The sequence below is a fragment of the Capricornis sumatraensis genome, chromosome 2 (genome assembly GCF_032405125.1).
Source record: "Capricornis sumatraensis isolate serow.1 chromosome 2, serow.2, whole genome shotgun sequence".
NCBI lineage: Eukaryota > Metazoa > Chordata > Mammalia > Artiodactyla > Bovidae > Capricornis > Capricornis sumatraensis.
The window spans coordinates 146671643-146692947 of NC_091070.1; the positions used below are offsets into that span (position 1 = coordinate 146671643).

General features: G+C 37.8%; 1 protein-coding gene and 1 non-coding gene across 7 annotated transcripts in view; one reads left to right on the forward strand and one right to left on the reverse strand.

Moving 5' to 3' along the window:
• Positions 1 to 21305, forward strand: part of DPYD (dihydropyrimidine dehydrogenase) — a 933909-nt gene that overhangs the window by 181403 nt on the left and 731201 nt on the right. The gene's annotated exons all lie outside the window — the stretch shown is intronic.
• On the reverse strand, positions 15163 to 15266 carry LOC138074679 (U6 spliceosomal RNA). Its single transcript, XR_011144505.1, has one exon. It is a non-coding gene; the product is annotated as a U6 spliceosomal RNA (small nuclear RNA).

Consider the following 21305-nt stretch of genomic DNA (forward strand, 5'->3'; position numbering starts at 1 on the left):
CTCTGACAGTAACTTTCCAGGTCATTGCTCCCCATGGCCTGCTCTGTGGTTTTTGATCTGCCTGTGGTAATATCCTTCCTAATCTGTTGCTTTTCTTGGCTACTTTTGAAGCAACACTTTGAAGTTTTCTTAGACTTATTCCTGCTCATAGAAAGTTGGAGCCCCAGAGGTGTTTTGCAGTTTGAACAATTTAAATCTCTTTTATTACTGGCTGGTGGCTCTTTTACCTATGAAACTTACTATAAACTTTTGTGGGCTTTCTCTGTGTCTGGTATAGTTTACTGTCCACTACAAAACCCAAACCACAGTTGTTTTCCAGAAATGCTTCTCTTTACACATTTTATTTTCCAGGTTTTTTTTTTTTTTTTTTTCTGATTTGGCATCTGTGAGACCACAACTTAAATATTTCTAGAAGCCCCTGTCCTCATTGCTTCTCTCCCCACTAGACTCCACATAATTCTTTTAGAGTTCTTAACAAAGGACCTTGCAATCACAGCCTTGACTTGATTGTAGTCCTTGGGCATCATTTCACTTTGAAAAACTTTCGCCAGCTGGAAAGACTAGAGATGAGAAACAATTTTATTTTCCAATGTAGTTACCCTAGGGTCCTCTATATTCGCTCTAATATGACTTGCAAATGGACAAGTACATTCTTGATTCTATCTTTATTAACGTGCCTTATCATATGTAGTAAGACCAATGGACATTGTGACTATATCATCTGAAAAGTCATCTTGCCAAGGTCCATAAATTCATTAGGTATTTATTATCTCACTTTAAATTTACTATAGGCCAAAGTTTTACATTTATTGCTACAAAACACATCACCATTTTTTCCCCAGCATCCATGATAGTTTCAGCACTTTTTCAATTTTTAGTAATAATTCTCTTGCATTTTTCTATCTTTTGTAAGAACTTTCAGCCTCTGACTACCACCTCATTGTAGATCGAGTACCATATATTTTAGGTTTCTGTTATAATGATAAGTACTGAACTTCTAGGTACAGTTTTCATGTCAATTAGCTATTGTCACATAAAAAGCCACCCCCAGCTCATTGGTTTAGAACAATATGCATATGTTATTGCTTCCTAGACTATGGTTTGGGTGGAGGGTCCTGTAGATTTGTAGTAGGTTTGATTGATCTGCCATCTTTTTCCCCCAGTTGTTACTATCTCCTTAAGAGTAAGGCTACCAGCTATGCCCCTGCTTATATTCTAAGCCTGTCTGAGAGGTGTGAGCTGTTGACTGGAGATTGAACTTGGAAGTTCTTGAGTGGTTATGTGGTATTACCTGCCACAGGTGCTTATCTTCCGCAGCTGATTCTGTGTCCTCTGAGCTTGCACCTGAATTTCTCAGATGTCCTTCCTAATCTTGTAATGACTATTGAGTACAGTGATCTTGAGATGGTCTAATAGCCTGTCTATAGCCATGGCCCATAAAATGTAAAAAAACAAAAAATTCTGCAGACATTTTGCTGACACATGTTAAATATTCAATTTGAAACATAAACTGCAAAAACATTTCCTTCCCTCAAACTCTATAAAGATGTCCCTCAAAAAGTTTATGGTAGTGTTACATACTTGAAACAAAAAGCTAAGAATCTCATGAGAGTGAAGGCTAACATTTAAATCTATCATTGAATGATAGAAAGCTCAAGGCATTTAAACTTTTAAGCCTCAGAAAGGATGAGACTTTTTAATGTTTTGAGGCAGGAGAATATCATCATGAAGTAAATATTTAAAGAAGATTAAGGAATTCCTGATGGTCCAGTATTAGGACTCCATGCTTCCATCGCAGGGAGGATTGCTGGTTAGGGATATAATATCCTGCATGCTGCATGGCATAAGAAAATCAATAATATTAAAAAATAAAAAAAGATTAGCTTGGTATAATAGATAGTTTAGATAGCATATTGAAAAGCAGAGACATTACTTTGCCAACAAAGGTCTGTCTAATAAGGGCTATGGTTTTTCCAGTGGTCATGTATGGAGTGAGAGTTGGACTGTGAAGAAAGCTGAGCACCAAAAAATTGATGATTTTGAACTGTGGTGTAGGAGAAGACTCTTGAGAGTCCCTTGGACTGCAAAGAGATCCAACCAGTCGATTCTAATGGAGATCAGCCCTGAGCGTTCCTTGGAAGGACTGATGCTAAAGCTGAAACTCCAATACTTTGGCCACCTCATGCAAAGAGTTGACTCACTGGAAAAGACTCTGATGCTGGGAGGGATTGGGGGCAGGAGGAAAAGGGGACGACAGAGGATGAGATGACTGGATGGCATCACTGACTCAATGGACGTGAGTTTGAGTGAACTCTGGGAGGCCTGGCATACTGCAATTCATGGGGTCACAAAGAGTTGGACATGACTGAGCGACTGAACTGAGTACTAAGAATGAAGGAAGTGATTAGATATATTGTGTCAAACATGAAAAGATTAGTTGACACAGGAATTAAAGTATATGTAAGCCATAACATTTCATTGGTATATTAATTAATTAATTCAACAAACACTTGTTGAATGTATATAAATTGTTGGGCATTGTGCAAAGCATGAGAGCTGCAACATGAATTAGAATTAATATAATTTTCAAGAAGGAGAGAATTATAAAATAAATGTTATACACAAAATATGGGAAGCTACTCAGAAGTCAGCATTGTAGGTGACAATAAAGTACTATAAATATGTATTCTTAGGGAAACCAATCTTATTCCTAGAGTTTTATAATTATTATAAAGTGTAGGTTAATTATGAATAGAAACTGGTTTATTTCTTTTATCCTAATATATGAAAATACAAATTGATAGATAATTTTGTATAAAGACATAAAATTAAGTTTATTATTTTCTTGAAGCTACATGACAAGTGGTGGAAAGTATGCACTGTTATTAATGTGAACATGTAATGTATATGTAATGTCACCTTTATGCTAAACCAAAACAGATGACTGTGATCTAAATCCAGATCTCATATTTAAGTGTTTTGGAATTGCACAACAATTTCTGGGCTGGAAATGCGCTAAATAGTTTAAAGACATTTTGAGACAGCTGAGTCATTTTATCTTATACTATAGTCTAATTTCATAATGCTGGAATTTTATACATATGGATAGAATAAATATGTCATGCATCTAAGAAGTTTTCCCTTTCTATGCTCTTTGTTCTGTTTTCTTGTTTTTCACGTTTTCATTTCTGTACTCCTCCTCCTCATTTCACTGTTACCTTTTTCACCCCCGTCAATTTTTCCCTTTTTATTCTGTTCTTTTATCCCCTTTTTTCTCAATATTGTCACCTCTTTCTTTCAGTTTCCTATTCTCCTTTTTTCCCTTCTTTCTCATGCTTTCCTTCTTACCTCAACAGATTGTCAGTAATGTTCTCTTATTTTTTAAATATAATGATAGATTATGTCAATTCTAAATTAATAAAATATGTAGTAGCTATTAGTACAAGCAATTATGAACTGATTGGAAAAAAAATACTTGAGGATGTTTTCACACACAATAAGTGCATGCTAATTAGGTGGTATGAAGCTTGACTTTCAGAGAGAAGATTCATAATAAATGTTTGAATGAATATTGAGAATCTTAATATCCTATATACATTTTAAAATCCTCATTTCAAGTTCCCTGGCATAAATCAAAATAATCAAGTTAATAAATCATACTAATTTAAAAAATGCATTATTTTAATGATGCATTCTACTGCTGAGAAATGGCTTCCTAGGTAGTGCTAGTGGTAAAGAACATGCCTGCCAATGCAGGAGATGTAAGAGATGCAGGTTCGATTCCTTGGTTGGGAAGATCCCCTGGAGGAGGGCATGGCAACCCACTCCAGTATTCTTGCCTGGAGAATTCCATGGAGAGAGGAGCCTGGTGGTCTGCAGTCCATCTGGTTGCAAAGAGTTGGATATGATTGAAGCAACTTAGCATGGCAGGTCACTGCTGTGAAAAATACTTTTAATTTATTGGCAAGATTACTTAAGTCAGATTAACAAGTTGGAGCTCCTAGCATATGTGAGAAGTAGCCTACGGAACAGAATGTTATTGGATATTACCCTTAAGAAGTTTTTACTGTGAAGTTTTAGAAATCATTGATTGCATGCGAGTGCACATTGGGTCATGAGTGGGAGATAAATGAGATGGTAACGACATTAATTTATGTATCTAATGTTTAATATTAAGCCTCTGCACTTGCTGGGCACCGTGCTAGGTATTAGAAGGATGCAGAGAGGAATAAAGGTGGGCACTAATCGGAAAGTTTTACAGACTCACAGGGGGAGACAGCTATGTATATAAGTTCAACCAAATAAAAAACAGAGAAAGATAGTGACCATGAGGACACTGATCTTTTCTTTATTGGTTAATAAAGAATGTTAGAGAATGCTGTTGTTGTTAGGTATTAAAGGAGATGGGGAAGTAACATTTATTAAGCTGTTACTACTTTACAAATACTTAGGTAGACTCTGTAAATATTTAATCTCTTCTGGTCCTCCTAATAACGTTATAAATCCACTTGTATAGATTCAGGAGGTGAGGTTCACAACAGTTGTGACTTGTCACATTAGTAAATGGAAAAGGCAGGATTTGAACCCAGATCTTTTTGACTTTTAAGATAGTATTATTTCTATTATTGTATTCAGGAGTCTGCACTTCATTTGACTCTTGTTGGAAAATAGTATGACTGAAATATAATAGTATGATTTGAGATATCCAGTCATACTGAAAATAAAATTATACTCTGGACAGTAAGTAATAGTAAGGTTCTATGCTGGGTATTCGAAGGAAAGAATGAAGATAGGAATACTGATGGAGAAGGGATCTAGACTCTAGAGGCAGAGAGATACAGGATGACAGAAATAAAAAAATCTGACCTAAAGAGTAGTCAGCAGATCTTTGGAGTTCTAGGGCCTTAGGAAAGTTAGTGAGATATTTCTGAATACTAACTTAGCAAAAAGTGAATATCTGCATGATTCAATAATTCTGGCTTATAGCTTGGGTAGCAATAAACAAAATACAAACCAAAATACTTAATCCCTAAGAGGCACACACCAGGTAAGGAGGTGTTGGCGTGAGTAGGAACACCAGCAAGCAGAATGTGTGGGTGAATGCATAGGCCTGTATTGAATAGATACTTGGGCTTCAGCTCTTCATAGGCACTATTCAATTCTCACGATTCTAAGGTAAATATTATCTCATTTTCTGGATGAAAAAAAGGTAGACCTAGACGGATTAGGTGGATTACCCAAACCCACGGCCTTCAAGTAACAGTGACAGGATATAGGCCATCTTTTCTGGCCCCTGTTTTATTCCAGTACACTTTCAAAAAGGAGCTTGCTGTTTTCTGTGCAGGATGCTAAAATGGCATGATAAGGATAGAAGTAAATGGGAATTTCTGGCTGAGGTGTAGGTAGAGGAGGTCAGTTTGTAACATTTAAAATTGGAGTTAAATAGCTTTCTTAATGACTTTTTAGTTCAAAATTAAGTCAGATTGCCAAGAAATACAGCGTGAAGGAATTGGAAACATTCTATATCCTCATCACTTAATGTAGCTGGACATCTTGGACCACATGAAGGTTGTCAAATATTTTACCATTTTTATTACTGTGAGTTTGATTTCTTTCAGGTTCTTCACATTAAAATAAGGGTTTCCATGTTACTAATGAAATTTTAGGAGAGGTCTCACTATTGGGTTCAGACTCTGTTTCATTTATTGAAAGATTCACTTTTCTCATTTTAAAAAAAATCTTTATTGTTTAAAATTTTGGTGATTCTTTATCAACTCCTGAAACTGAATGTGGCATTTATAATTTTTCTTAAGAAGTTTCCTTTGATAATCTCATAATATTTGAGAAACGTGTGAGGAGGACACTGGCCCATGGCCCTTTTATATTAGAAAGCGCTTTAGAGACCACTCAATCACATAACCTTGCCTTTAACGTAAGAAAACAGAGACCCAATCCGCTTAAATGATGGGATAGGGGTTGTATAATTTGTTCCTAACATGATAGGAACTGGAAAGGCCTCTTTGTCCAGTGCTCTTTCAGTGCAGAGGAACATTGAAATTCCTTCTTGATTCTTGAATTTGTCTTCTCTGCGAGTTTATTTTTAGGTGTCTTTGCCTCATGACTGAATCATTTTGTGATGGGAAATGTCTATAATGATTTCATCAATCAGGGGGAGGTGTTCCTTTTTCTTGGGAATTCAGTAGTGCAGACAAAAGAAATGGTTAGTGCCAGGCTGTCTTGTGGGGCATTCATTTGGTAAGGCTATGTGGAAAATGAGGATCATTTTTCTCCTAAAGAGATTGTACAATTTACGTCTTCTTGGAATCCACAGAGAAACTTGGTAAATATTATAAATATTTCCTCTGGAAGCAGATGTACGTTAAGATGTGTGTTTTTCAAGTTAGCTGCATCATAAATACTTAATATGCTGTATTTAAATCTGAATTATAGTTCTCTAAATTACTTTTAAATATACGAAAAGGGGAAGGTCTTAACAAGGCAAAAATATTCCTGTTTATAGTAATGTGAAGTAAATTACCTTGTAAAATTTTTAATTTTCCCAAGATACAAATAACATAAACCCTCAAAAACCAAGCAAGTGCATAGTATTTATTATTATTATTATTATTCATGTATTTATTCAGCAAACATTTTTGAGCACCTGGTATGGCTAGCTGCTGAAAGTCCCAGGCTAAATCTGTAGTCTCTCAGTCCTTGTCAGCCACCCTCCCCATCAGTTCCTGCTCCAGGCACCAGCGTCCTTCAAAGCCTTCAACCTCTGCGCCTCCTGCCATCTCCTCGCATTTGTACATCTGTTTCCTTTGCCTCCTCCCTTCTTCTCCTTGCTTGGGGGTAACTCCTCCTCATCCCTGTGATGGCAGGAAGAATTCCCTGATCCCCCGATCCCGTTGCTCTATGCTTCATCTTTAGAGTGAAATGTTTGTTTAACCCTAAGATGCGGGTATCTGTGTTTAACCCTAAGGAAGTATCTATGTCTGTTTTTCTAGCCATCAGTTTCTCATGACTTACAGATGCTCAGTGTTTTTTGAATGAATAAAATTTGGCTTCTGAGACATATCAGCTATTTGGGGATGAAGTTTAAAAAATCTAGTAAAAGATGAAAATGTGGGTATATGAAGTAAATGAATTACCTTTAACAGGGGAAAATGAGGTAGTTGAGGGAGGCTTCTCAAGAGGAGAAATACCTAAGCTCCATCCTGAAGAATGCCCAAGAATTTGCCAGAAGAGGAACATGAATGAGGAGTCCTGCATTTTATATTGAAGGAAACATAATAGCAAAGGCAGAAAAATAGGAAGAATATGGCATGTTTACCCAAAGATACTGCTTTTGTATCAGTGTGGCCAAAATCAATACTGTACTGTCATCTTACATATAGAACTTTAACAACACCTCTTCAATAAAAAGGATTTATACTCTCACTATTCTGAAAGAACAGAGTCATATCTTCTTAGCTTGTGAAGCAATTTCCTCTCCATGAGATTGTTCTGAAAATTTTACCTTAAAAAATATCAAGAAAGGAGCAGGTGGGACATTTCACAGCTTTAATAAAAAGGTAGTACATAAGAAAAATTATTCTATTAAAATATTTAAAATGAGTTTTCTGTTTACTTAAAGTAGAAAATTCAGATATCCCATCATATGAAATGCATTCATGTATTGAAAAAGTATCTGTTTTAGATGTAGGAAATAATAGAAGCAAAAAGTTATACCTCTATCTGAGGTGCTTCCTTTGATAAAGCAAGATTCATTTGCCTCCCTTCCCATTCTCACCAACCTAGGTTCCAAAGCCTTTTTTCTTGGTAAACATATAAATTTGTCTACACTCACTACACAAATAGAGAATTGGTTACTAACTGTCTCACTAAAGGTATTTATAATGAACTAAAGAAGAGATCATTTGGACAAATGAGGTACGGACTGCCAAATCATGGCTGAGTTTGTCCCATCATGCTACTAGCATATCTGTAGAGATCAGTTTATGTTTGGCTTTGTTATGTGACTGCTGTTTTCATGATCAAACTTGTGGATGTGCATAACAATTACATCTTACATGTTTGATTTCATATAATCTCATGGTTACACATTCTGTTTCTATTCAGAGTGATATCAGTTCACTTCTGTATTCCACAGAATCTTCTTGAATTGGTTTGGAAGATATTCATACTTTTAAAAATGTTCTCAAGTTATCATTTATCAGGTAACTTTTATGAACATGACATTGTCGCTGGTCCTCTTCTTAACAGTCTTATTCTGTTTTTGCAGTAACCTGTGTAGTAGACATTACTTTACAGTTAAATCTTACAGTTGCATCATAACACTGTGCTTTTCAGTAGCTGTGGAAAAGAAGTACTCATTTATTCCATTGCATTCTCTATTGTCCCTAGACAATAATGATTTACAACAGTGATTTGTATCACTGAGCCTTTATTGAGTGGCAGGCCCTAAATATTTTACATATATTAATTTAAGCAGTCCTCCCTATAATGGTATAGTGTCTAGCTTATAATTAGCAAGTTGGATGAGGAAGCGGAGGGCACAGACTATTTAAATAATTCTTCTAAGATCACAAAGCTAGTGAGTGATAGAGTCCAGATTTAAGTCCAGAATCCACCAAAGTATATTGTCTTTTATGGTATTGTATTGTCTTGTGATGACTACCTACTGGCTGGTGTGTGGTTAAAAGAAGAGAGATCAGATGAAAGAGATGATCTGTTTGTGATTGAGATGAACCTAAAAGTAATTGGACAGAGGGCTCTATGCTACTTTCATTTGTTGTTTTTATTTAGTTGCCTAGTTGTGTCTGACTCTTGTCACCACAGGGATTTGAGATCTTCCAGGCAAGAATACTGGAGAGGGTTGCCATTGCGCTACTCCAGGGGATCTTCCTGACACAGGGATCAAATACTCATTCAGTTCAGTTCAGTTCAGTCACTCAGTCGTGTCCGACTCTTTGAGACCCCATGAATCGCAGCACGCCAGGCCTCCCTGTCCATCACCAACTCCCAGAGTTCACTCAGACTCATGTCCATTGAGTCAGTGGTGCCATCCAGCCATCTCATCCTCTGTCGTGCCCTTCTCCTCCTGCCCCCAATCCCTCCCAGCATCAGAGTCTTTTCCAATGAGTCAACTCTTCGCATGAGGTAGCCAAAGTATTGGAGTTTCAGCTACAGCATCATTCCTTCCAAAGAACACCCAGGGCTGATCTCCTTTAGAATGGACTGGTTGGATCTCCTTGCTATTACCTGCCCCCATCTCCTGTGCTACAGACAGGTTCTTTACCAGTGAGCACTGGGGAAGCCCAGATCAGTTCAGTTCAGTTGCTCAGTTGTTTCCGACTCTTTGCGACCCCATGAACCGCAGCACGCCAGGCCTCCCTGTCCATCAGCAACTGCTGGAGTTTACCCAAACCCACGTCCATTGAGTTGATGATGCCATCCAGCCATCTCATGCCCTGTAATCCCCTTCTCCCCTTGCCCTCAATATTTCCCAGCCTTAGGATCTTTTACATGAGTCAGCTCTTTGCATCAGGTAGCCAAAGTATTGGACTTTCAGCTTCAACATCAGTCCTTCCAATGAACACCCAGGACTGATTTCCTTTAGGATGGACTGGTTGGATTTCCTTGCAGTCCAAGGGACTCTCAAGAGTCTTCTCCAACAGTTCAAAGCTTCAATTCTTTGGCGATGGTGTGAAGAAAGTGATTTCTCAGCTTTCTTTATAGTCCAACATTCACATCCATACATGACCACTGGCAAAACCATAGTCTTGACTAGACGAGCCTTTGTTGGCAAAGTAACGTCTCTGCTTTTTAATATACTGTCTAGGTTGGTCATAACTTTCCTTCCAGGGAGTAAGCATCTTTTAATTTCATTGCTGCAATCACCATCTGCAGTGATTTTGGAGCCCAGAAAAATGAAGTCTGACACTGTTTGCACTGTTTCTTCATCTATCTGCCATGAAGTGGTGGACCGGATGCCATGACTTTAGTTTTCTGAATGTTGAGCTTTAAGCCAACATTTTCACTCCCCTATTTCACTTTCATGAAGAGGCTCTTTAGTTCTTCACTTTCTGCCATAAGGGCAGTGACATCTGCATATCTGAGGTTATTGATATTGCTCCTGGCAATCTTGATTCCGGCTTATGTGCTTCCTCCAGCCCAGCGTTTCTTTTGATGTACTCTGCATATAAGTTAAATAATCAGGGTGACAATATACAGCCTTGAAGTACTCCTTTCCCTATTTGGAGCCAGTCTGTTGTTTCATGTCCAGTTCTAACTGTTGCTTCCTGACCTGCATACAGGTTTCTCAAGAGGCAGGTCAGGTGGACTGGTATTTCCATCTCTTTCAGAATTTTCCACAGATTATTGTGATCCACACATTCAAAGGCTTTGGCATAGTCAATAAGGCAGAAATAGATGTTTTTCTGGAGCTCTCTTGCTTTTTCAGTGATCCAGCGGATGTTGGCAACTTGATCTCTGGTTCCTCTGCCTTTTCTAAAACCAGCTTGAACATCTGGAAGTTCAGGGTTCGCGTATTGCTGAAGCCCGGCTTGGAAAAAATTTTAAGCATTACTTTACTAGCATGTGAGATGAGTGCAACTGTGCGGTAGTTTGAGCATTCTTTAGCATTGCCTTTCTTTGTGATCTGAATGAAAACTGACCTTTTCCAGTCCTGTGGCCACCTGAGATTTCCAAATTTGCTGACATATTGAGTGCAGCACTTTCACAGCATCATCTTTCAGGATTTGAAACAGCTCAACTGGAATTTCATCACCTCCACTAGCTTTGTTCATAGTGATGTTTCCTATGGCCCACTTGACTTCACATTCCCGGATGTCTGGCTCTAGGTGAGTGATCACACCATCGTGATTATCTGGGTCGTGAAGATCTTTTTTGTACAGTTCTTCTGTGTATTCTTGCCACCTCTTCTTAATATCTTCTGCTTCTGTTAGGTCCATACCATTTCTGTCCTTTATCGAGCCCATCTTTGCATGAAATATTCCCTTGGTATCTCTAATTTCTTGAAGAGACCTCTAGTCTTTCCCATTCTGTTGTTCTCCTCTATTTCTTTGCACTGATCGCTGAGGAAGGCTTTTTTAACTCTCCTTGCTATTCTTTGGAACTCTGCATTCAGATGCTTATATCTTTCCTTTTCTCCTTTGCTTTTCACTTCTCTTCTTTTCACAGCTCTTTGTAAGGCCTCCTTAGACAGTCATTTTGCTTTTTTGCATCTGTTTTTCTTGGGGATGGTCTTGATTTCTGTCTCCTGTACAATGTCACGGACCTCCACCCATAGTTCATCAGACACTGTGTCTATCAGATTTATTCCCTTAAGTCTGTTTCTACTTCCACTGTATATTTATAAGGGATTTGATTTAGGTCATACCTGAATGGTCTAGTGGTTTTCTCCACTTTCTTCAATTTAAGTCTGAATTTGGCAATAAGGATTTCATGATCTGAACTGCGGTCAGCTCCCGGTCTTGTTTTTGCTGATTGTATAGGGCTTCTCCATCTTTGGCTGCAAAAAATATAATCACTCTGATTTTGGTATCGACCATCTGGTGAAGTCCATGTGTAGAATCTTCTCTTGTATTGTTGGAAGAGGGTGTTTGCTATGACCAGTGCGATCTCTTGGCAGAACTCTGTTAGCCTTTTCCTGCTTCATTCTCTACCCTAAGTCCAAATTTCCCTTTATGCCAGGTGTTTCTTGACTTCCTACTTTAGCATTTCAGTCCCATATAACAAAAAGGACATCTTTTGGGGGTGTTAGTTCTAGAAGGTCTTGTAGGTCTTCATAGAACTGTTCAACTTCAGCTTCTTCAGTGTTACTGGTCGAGGCATAAACTTGGATTACCGCAATATTGAATGGTTTGCCTTGGAAACGAACAGAGATCATTCTGTCGTTTTTGAGATTGCATCCAAGTACTGCATTTCAGACTCTTGTTGACCACGATGGCTACTCCATTTCTTCTAAGGGATTCCTCCCCATGCTAGTAGATATAATGGTCACCTGAGTTAAATTCATCCATTCCAGTCCATCTTAGTTCGCTGGTTCCTAGAATGTTGGTGGTCACTCTTGTCATCTTCCTGGGGAAGCCCAGATACTAAGTAGCAAATACTTTCCTTTCCTTTATTTTATATAAGCCCTGTATTACTTGGCATATTTGTTATTTAGTTGCTAAGTTGTGTCCAACTATTTGTGATGCCATGGACCACAGCACACCATGCTTTCCTGTCCTTCATTTTCTCTGGAGTTTGCTCGAACTCATGTCAATTGAGTTGAAGATACCATCCAACCATCTCATCATCTGTCACCCCCTTCTCCTCCTGCCATCAATGTTTCCAAGCACCAGGGTCTTTTCCAATGCTCTTCTCATTAGGTGGCCAATGTGTAAGAGTTTCAGCTTTAGCATTGGTCCTTCAAATGAATATTCAGGGTTGATTTACTTAAGGATTGACTGGTTTGATCTCCTTGCTGTCCAAGGGACTGTCAAGAGTCTTCTCCAGCACCACAGTTTGACAGCATCAATTCTTCTGCACTCAGCCTTCTCTATGGTCCAACTTGCATATACATACATGACTACTGGAAAAATCATAGCTTTGACTATTCAGTACACACAGACACACAGATAGACATACACACACATATCCTAGAGAAACAAATCTGTTCATTGTGTCCTTAGTATTCTACTGGGAACTGAAGCTAGAGGAGTGAACAGTGAGGCAACTATATACATCCCTCACCTCTCCATTATCATACCTTCTCCTCATCTGATAATGTGTGCTCATCTGCCTGAAGTCTCCACTGTGACCTTTCTGAGGGCAGAACCCAAGTCTTACTTATCATGCTTACTCCCGAACCCAGCAAATTGGAAATCCTCAACAAATAACAAGTGCTGTATAGATAGATATTTGTTGACTAAAAAAAAAGGGAAGGAAGGAAATGAATGAAAAAACAGGAACAATAATGTGTTAAGATGCTATAGACCACAAACATTAAGTTCTATTACTTTCATTCAAATTCTTTATTTAAATTTCTTAAATTTAGTGGTGCTTGTGACAAAGTATGACAGCACTGGCAGTGTTATAACAGTCTTCATTAAAATTGTTAGCTCAGTCACTCAGTCATTTCTGACTCTTTGTAACCCCATGGACTGCAGCAAACTAGGCCTCCCTGTCCATCACCAACTCACAAAACTTGCTCAAACTCATGTCCATCAAGTGGGTGATGCCATCCAACCATCTCATCCTCTGTCATCCCCTTCTCCTCCTGCTTTCAGTCTTTCCCAGCATCAGGGTCTTTTCCATTGGAGTATCAGCTTCAGCATCAGTCCTTCAAAGAATATTTAGGGCTGATTTCCTTTAGAATGGACGTGTTGGATCTCCTTGCTGTCCAAGGGACTCTCAGGAGTCTTCTCCAACACCATACTTCAAAAGCATCAGTTCTTTGGTTCTCAGCTTTCTTTATGGTCCAACTCTCACATCCATACATGACTAGCTGGACTTTGTTGGCAAAGTAATGTCTCTGCTTTTTAATATGCTGTCTAGATTTGGCACAGCTTTTCTTCCAAGAAACAAGCGTCTTTTAGTTTCATGGCTGCTGTCACCATCTGCAGTGATTTTGGAACCCAAGAAAATAAAGTCTCTCCCTGTTTCCATTGTTTCCCCTTCTATTTGCCATGAAGTGATGGCAGTATTGCCATGATTCAGTTAATTAATTTATTTTAATTGGAGGCTAATTAGTTGACAATATTTTAGTGGTTTGTGCCATACATTGACATGAATCAGCCATGGGAGTACATGTGTCCCCTATTCCTAACCCCCCTCCCTCGTCCCTCCGTTTCTCATCCCTCAGCGTCATCCCAGTGCACCAGCCCTGAGCACCCTGTCTCATGCATCAAACCTGGACGGGTGACCTATTCACATATGGTAATATACAAATGTCAATGCTATTCCCTCAAATCATCCCACCTTGCCTTCTCCGACAGAGTCCAAAAGTCTGTTCTTTATATCTGTGTCTCTTTTGCTGTCTCATATATAAGGTCATTGTTACCATCTTTCTAAATTCCATATATATGCATTAATATACTGTATTGGTGTTTTTCTTTCTGACTTACTTCATTCTGAATAATAGGCTCCAGTTTTATCCATCTCATTAGAACTGATTCAAGGGCATTCTTTTTAATAGCTGAGTAATACTCCATTGTGTATATGTACCACAGATTTCTTATCCATTCATCTGCCAATGGATATCTACATTGCTTCTATGTCCTAGCTATTGTAAACAGTGCTGTGATAAACATTGGGGTACACGTGTCTCTTTCAATTCTGGTTTCCTCGGTGTGTATTCCCAACAGTGGGATTGGTGGGGTCATATGGCAGTTATATTTCCAGATTTTAAAGGAATCTCCACACTGTTCTCCATAGTGGCTGTATTAGTTTGCATTTCCACCAACAGTGTAAGAGGTTTCCCTTTTCTCCACACCCTCTCCAGCATTTATTGCTGGTAGACTTTTGGATAGCAGCCATTCTGACTGGTGTGAAATGGTACCTCATTGTGGTTTTGATTTGCATTTCTTTGATAATGAGTGATGTTGAACTTCTTTTCATGTGTTTATTAGCCATCTGTATGTCTTCTTTGGAGAACTATCTGTTTAGTTCTTTGGCCCATTTTTTGATTGGGTCATTTATTTTTCTGGAATTGAACTGCATGAGCTGCTTGTATATTTCTGAGATTAATTCTTTGTCAGTTGCTTTGTTTGATATTATTTTCTCCCATTCAGAAGGCTGTCTTTTCACCTTGCTTATAGTTTCCTTCATTATGCAAAAGCTTTTAAGTTTAATTAGGTCTCATTTGTTTATTTCTGCTTGTATTTCCATTACTGTGGGAGGTGATAGAGGATCCTGCTGTGATTTATGTCAGAGAGTGTTTTGCCTATGTTTTCCTCTAGGAGTTTTATGGTTTCTGATCTTACATTTAGATCTTTATTCTATTTTAAGTTTATTTTTGTGTATGGTGTTAGAAAGTGTTTTAGTTTCATTCTTTTACAAGTTGTTGACCAGTTTTCCCAGCACCACTTGTTAAAGAGATTGCCTTTTCTCCATTGTATATTCTTGCCTCCTTTTTCAAAGATAAGGTGTCCAAAAAATATGGAACGCTTCACAAATTTGCATGTCACCCTTGTTCAGAGGCCATGCTAATCTCTGAATTGTTCCAGTTTTAGTGTATGTGCTGCCAAAGCGAGCACTGAATGTTGAATTTTAAGCCAGCTTTTTGACTGTCCTCTTTCAGTTTCATCAAGGGGCTCTTCAGTTCCTTTTCTCTTTCTTCCATACAGTGGTGTCATCTGCATATCTGAGGTTATTGATATTTCTCCTGACAGACTTGATTCCAGCTTGTGCTTCATCTGTCCTGGCATTTCTCATGATATACTCTGCATGGGAGTTAAATAAGCAGGGTGACAATATATAGCCTCGATGTACTCCTTTCCTAATTTGGAACCAGTCTGTTGTTCCATGTCTGGTTCTAACTGTTGCTTCTTGACCTGCATGCACATTTCTTAGGAAGCAGTTCAAGTGGTCTGGTATTCCCATCTCCTTCAGAATTTTCCACAGTTTATTGCTATCCACACAGTCAAAGGGTTTGGCATAGTCAATAAAGCAGAAATAGATGTTTTTCTGTAACTCTCTTGCTTTTTCGATGATCCAGAGGATGTTGGCAATTTGATCTCTGGTTCTTCTGCATTTTCTAAATCTAGCTTGAACATCTGGAAGTTCTTGTTTCATGTATTGCTGAAGCCTGGCTTGGAGAATTTTGAGCGTTACTTTGCTAGCGTGTAAGATGACTGCAATTGTGTGGTAGTTTGAACATTATTTGGCATTGCCTTTCTTTGGGATTGGAATGAAAACTGACCTTTTCCTGTCCTGTAGCTATTGCTGAGTTTTCCAAATTTGCTGGCAGATTGAGTGTAGCACCTTAGCAGTATCATGTTTTATGACTTGAAATAGCTCAACTGGAATTCCATCACCTCCAGTAGCTTTGTTCATAGGGATGCTTCCTAAGACCCACTTGACTTCAGACTCCAGGATGTCTGGTTCACATCACCATGGTTATCTGGGTCATGAAGATTTTTTTTATATATAATTCTTCTGTGTAATTTTGCCACCTCTTCTTAGTATCTTCTGCTTCTGTTACATCCATACCATTTCTGTCCTTTATTGTGCCCATCTTTGCATGAAATGTTCCCTTGGTATCTCTAATTTTTTTTAGGAGATCTCTAGTCTTTCCCATTCTATTGTTTTCCGCTATTTCTTTGCTTTGATCACTTAGGAAGGCTTCCTTATCTCTCCCTGCTAGTATTAGGACTCTGAATTCAGATGGGTATATCTTTTCTTTTCTCCTTTGTCTTTAACGTCTCTTCTTTTCTCATCTGTTTGTAATTCCTCCTCAGACAACCATTTTGACTTTTTACATTTCTTTTTCTTGGGGATGGTCTTGATCACTGCCTCCTGTACAATGTCACAAACCTCTGTCCATAGTTCTTCAGGCACTCTGTCTATCAGAGCTCATCCCTTGAATCTATTTGTTAATTTCACTATATAATCATAAGGAATTTGATTAGAAGTGTAGTCAATGGAATTTTCTGTGTTTACACAAATATATATGATTTATCTTTAGTTTTTTATTTTCCTGCTTTTAGAGTTTAAATAATATGCTGTAGGCAGCTAATTTTCATGACCGTGTTCAGGGTTTTATATCGGAACATTCCCTGGTGGCTCAGATGGTAAACCGTCTGTCTACAATGAGGGAGACCTAGGTTCGATCCCTGGGTCGGGAAGATTCCCTGGAGAAGGAAATGGCAACCCACTCCAGTACTCTTGTCTGGAAAATCCCATGGACGGCGGAGCTTGGTGCAGGCCACTGTCCATGGGGTCGCAAAGAGTCGGGCACAACTGAGCAACTTCACTTTATTGTATCCTTTGGCTTCTAGGCTAATTTTTTTCAAAATATTCTAATAATGATCAGACTAACATCACATTAGTTCATTTCCAGGCAGTGCTATTGTCTGAAACCCTGGTCCACCTTAAGATATGAATTAAATTAAGAAGATTAAACATTTATATTCTTATCTGTTTTTCTCTCATATTCATTAATTTCCTGAAATTTCTCCATATTCTTCATGTGAGATGTCATCATTGACTCTTAGACATTAAACTCCCAAGGACTGAAATAGTGTATAAGTCACTCCATTCAAAACCTACTGGGAAGTAATAGTGGACTGGACAACATCTTTAATGGAGCAATTTAGGTCTTACCTGGAGTCTCTTTGTCTAATATATAATGTTGCAAATGCTATATAGTGACAGAATTATTTTAGACTGGTAATGATTATAGATGTTGAATACATTTTACCTATTTTGACTCATGTTTTTGATATCTTTAGGTTGTTTCTAATTGTTTTTCTTTGTTTATCTGGTATTTTTGTTGAGAAGATTAATCTTAGTGATCTCTGTAGGTAATTTAGTATAAAAAATGCTTTGTAAAGGATTACATGCTCTGTAAGTATTATTGCTGGGTACGTTGTGAAGCAGATAAGGAGTTTTGTTAGATTGCATTTGAAACCAGCCATGTGTGGCATATGTTGTATAAGAAGGTCTACAATATATATTGTTTTTTATATTGTATCAGAAACTTTCTCAAATTCTCACTGTGACTATCACTATGGAAACTACTGCAGAAATGAAATTATGATACCCACAGTCTTGACTTTGGAGAACATCAGACCGAGATAAGAGTCCTCAGTCTGGCTTTCCATTCCACAACCTGTAGGCAAGCCCTGACTTCACCAGACACTATTATGATTTTAGAAGAGAAAATTGGGAATCACAGGCCTTTGAGAAATGTCTGTTAACTTTGTGTAAAATTGGCGTATAGTTTCCTTACAATATTATGTTAGTTTCTGCTGTACAACGAAGTGAATTAGCTATACGTATACATATATCCTCTCTCTCGGACCTCCCTTTCCCCCATCTCACCCTTCTGGGTCACCCCAAAGCACGGAGCTGAGCTCTCTGTGCTGTATAGCAGGGCCCCACTAGCTGTCTGTCTTACACGCTGGTAGGGTATGTATGTCAATCCCGATCTCCCAGTTCATCTCAGTTCCCTTTCCCCAGCCTGTGTCCACATGTCCATTCTGTAAGTCTGTGTGTCTGTTCCTCCCTGCAAATAGGTTCCTCTGTACCATTTTTCTAGATTCCATATGTATGCATGAATATATGATATTTATTTTTCTCTGTATGATTTACTTCACACTGTAGAGAGACTCTTAGTCCATCGACATCTCTACAAATGATCTAGTTTCATTCCTTTTATGTCTGTTAGCTTAATGATCACCAGGATCACAGAAATAGACAATAAAATATTTTACACTTAAATCAGAGAAGAAAATTTTGTGCCTTACTATCTTTAAAAGGAGAATAAAAAGTTTCTACCACGTCAGATTCTCATCAAGCCGTAGTGAATTAATATTTAAGTCTTCCTCACTGAATGGTTATGAAAATTAAATGGGTTAGTATTTATAAAACACATAGAACACAACTGGCATATAGCAACTCATGCTAAATAAATTAAAACAAATATAAATATCTTTTACTGTAAGCATATATTATTTACATAAGTTTGAAAGGAAGTTATTAAAATTGTTTTCCGAAACATTAAAAGAAACGCCTGGTGCATTTCCAAAATTCTGGTTGGCTTTTTCAGCCAATTTAAAATTAATTTATTTCCAAGCAGACCTACCACAAAGACAAGGAACCCAATCATTTTCTCAGTGGAGAAGGATTCAGAGAGACCAGAAAATCAACTGTTATTATCCAGTGTGCTCATTACTTTCATAAAATAATCCACAGGGTGCTCTGGAAGATGAAAATGGTAAGAACCAGGGGGCGCCATGAGAGACATTGGAGATGAATTCTGCAGCTCTTCAGGCAAGGGAAGATCATGTTGGAATACACAGAGGTTGAAAAATGATGACCTGGTCACAGAACTACAGAGTTCTAGAGTCGGTCGGTCAGTTGTTGCAGCTGGAGCTGGAGGAATGCAGTAGGCAGGGGCCAAGTTCAAAGGCCATTGTCCTGTATGCCATTTCTCCTTTTAAGCAAGAGAATGTCATAATCAGTTATGGGTTTTAAAAAGATCAGCTGGATTGTGTATAATACTTAAATTTTCTTTTGTGCTGAATGCAGTTTTCTTTTACTTAAAATTTTTTTGTGCTGAATGCAGTTTTCTTTTACTTAGGGTAATCAACATAGATTTAACTATGTAAAAGGAATGAATATTTAAATTTAAAGTATGCTTTAAAGCTTTTACTTTTAAATAAGGAGGAGTGACATTATTTTTATAAAGCAAAGCTTTTAGACCAATTTTTATGGGCTCCACAGATGAAACTGAATACTAGTACCAATAGGTGGAAAATTCAAGGATGGTGATTGTTCTCCATATTTGTTCTTTTATCACCTCAAGTACTGCAATAACTGTTGCACTTACAAAGACAAAAATACTGGACAAAATTATCTTTTACATGAAGTAAGTCTGGTATATTTTTAAATGAATATCTTCCATACGTTTTTACACAAATATTCTTTTTTCATGATCAATATATCCCAGATATCTGGGAACTGTATTTTATTTATAGATTATACTGTTTGACTTTGTTTCTCTTTTACATGTTTATTACAAATCAGATAAAAATCTGCTAACATTACTATTATTCTTATATTTTTTCTGAAATTACCTGCAAATTCACAAATTATAAAGCTTTCTCAGTTTTGAAATTTGCTTAAAATTTTGCTTTAAAAGCATCTATGACTAATATAAATTACTTTTTTTGGTTGGCCTTCCTAAGGGGGCTTCATTGACATTAAGATAAACATATAACAGGTGTTTCAAAGTTTGAAAATATAATTTGCACATCATATGGATATGTTATGAAAAAGAATGTCTTCTTTCTAAGAAGCCTGGAAGGAGTCTCAATATAAATCAAAGAGTTTATGACACTACTGGGGAAATAGTCCAGGTGAAATAAGATTATTGAGTAGTAGGAAAGCTATAATAAAAACTGTCAGTACTGTCACCCAGTTCTCTCTAAGGTCTGTAAAGGATCAAATGTGTATTGAGCATCATGTAACAGCTGTCTAGAATGTGAGGGGAACCACAATTGTGCTCAGCAACAATATGCTGGTTTGAGAAATAATTACATATGGCTTGTTGTAGTTAAAACTAGCAGGGTAGACTGCAGATGTATTGCAAATCTTGGATTTTTCAAAATGACCGCATGCTTAACTAAACATGTTGTTGTTCTTGTTAGTTGGTCACTCATGTTCGACTCTTTGCGACCCATGGACCACAGCCTGTCAGACTCCTCCATCCATGGAATTTTCCAGGCTAGAATACTGCAGTGGGTTGCCACTTCCTTCTCCAGACTAAGCATGTGATTGATCTTTATTATGAGTGTATGTGATCGCATGTATATTCAATCAGTTCAGTTCAGTTCAGTCTCTCAGTCATGTCTGACTCTTTATGACCCCATGGACTGCAGCACGCCAGGCTTCCCTGTCCATCACCTTATTCAAATTTAAATGGTATATAAATCATAGATATTTTCTTAATTGTAAACAGTTATCTAAGGAAATGTTTTATTTGTTCATAGATAGCATATTTTGTTAGGGCAAAGTGCTACTCTACCCTGGAGGGTAAGAAATACTCTGTCACCATCTCTTCAGGTGGTAGCAATGGAAAAGGGAAAGGGAGAAATATGCCTTACACAGGCGTTGGAAATATAGAAGTACTGGTAGGTAATATGTGGTTCAGCAAGAAAGGAAAGTCTCTTTCACAAGGATTCTCATATTTACTCATTACTTTCATTACTTTCTCAAGTATACATTCATAACAAGATCAGTTACACTTTTAGTTAGGATATATCCATTTTTTAAAAGCTCAAACCTCACAGTATATTGAATTGCCCAACCTATCATCTTTAATTTAGCTTATTTTGGGGAGGAGAATATGTTTGCCTCATACTATTAGCATAAAGAAACAACAAGAAGCCTCAAGAGGAAAGGATTCTGTATAAATAACACTGGATCACTGATGAGACTAACATGCATTTTAGCAGTTTGAGCCCTGAAGAAATGCAGTAACAGGAATTTTCCATGAGCATCTATGAGCAACTGTACATGTGCCAGCTACAAGCATAGATACGGAGAACCAATGTTGGGTTATTCTCTCT